This window comes from Trichechus manatus, unplaced genomic scaffold (assembly GCF_000243295.1).
Source record: "Trichechus manatus latirostris isolate Lorelei unplaced genomic scaffold, TriManLat1.0 scaffold00018, whole genome shotgun sequence".
Lineage (NCBI taxonomy): Eukaryota > Metazoa > Chordata > Mammalia > Sirenia > Trichechidae > Trichechus > Trichechus manatus.
Genome location: NW_004443954.1, coordinates 11301167 through 11302398, shown reverse-complemented (window position 1 = coordinate 11302398; position 1232 = coordinate 11301167).

The following is a 1232-nucleotide window of genomic DNA, read 5'->3' as shown; positions in this document are numbered from 1 at the left end:
TGAAAATTAGCCAATGAAAACCCTATGGATCACAACAGAATATTATCTAATATAGTGCCGGAAGATGAGTCCCCTAGGTTGGAAGGCTCTCAAAATACACAATTACCACAATGGACTCAAATATACCAATGATTAGGAAGGTGGTGCAGGACCAGGCAGCATTTTGTTCTGTTGTACATGGGGTTGCCATAAGTAGGAGCTGACTTATCAACAACTAACAACAAGAGAGAGTTAACTAGCTTACACTAGGTCACACAGCTATCGGTGGCCCATCAATGAATCAGGCAGTCTAACTCTGGAGCCCACTACATGTAGATGTCCCCGAGGTGTCCTGCTAGAGGCTAGTACCGGGTGCCCTGGCACAGGGGCTTTCTCCACACAAAGGCACTGTCCCTTTGCATTGAGGTGGCTGCCACCAAGAGAGGGCAACATTTACTCAAATATTTCAGCAGAAGACTGAGCTCTCTCTAGAGATGGTACCAAAGCAACAATAACAAAAACAAGCTGAGTTATCAGGTGGGGCAGAGGAATGGAGGCATCTATGTGGTGGTAGGAGACGATGTCAGAGTCCCTCAGAGCAAGATGAAGAGGGCTGGGTCCTCTTGAGATAAAGGACACCACTGGGACAAGGAAAGACACTTGAGTGGGGTGTGCAGATAGATGGCAGTCACGCATCTGTGCTAACATCCTGATTGGGTTCGAGAAGGATTTTGCCAGAGCCTTATGTGTTCAAGAAATCTCTCCACCCTTTTGTGTTCCAGAAAACAGTTACTACAAAGAACTGGTCACCAGCTGACGCAGAGTCAGTTATGACTCATGACGACCCCATGTTTGTCAGAGTAGAACTGTCCTCCACAGGGTTTTCAATGGCTGGCTTTGTGGAGGTAGATCACTGGGCCTTTCTTCTGAAGCACCTCTGGGTAGACTCGAACCTCCAACCTTTTGGTTAGCAGCTAAGCAACTGTTTACACCAGCCAGGGACTCCAAAGAACTGACCAAGACAGTCTTAATGATCAACTTTGCTGGAATAAACTTCAGGCAGGCTCCTTCCCCCTATCCCAGGATCTAGGCTGCCTTATCACAAGAAAAGGAAGCATTCTGAGCCAAGAGGCCCTAATTGAAAACTGGGTAAATCAGTCACCCATCCCAGTGAGCAACCCCCTTAACTCTCTCCAGTATGTTTTCACTAGCCTACCCCAGCCTTTAGAAACTTTGCAGGTCATTGTTTCAGC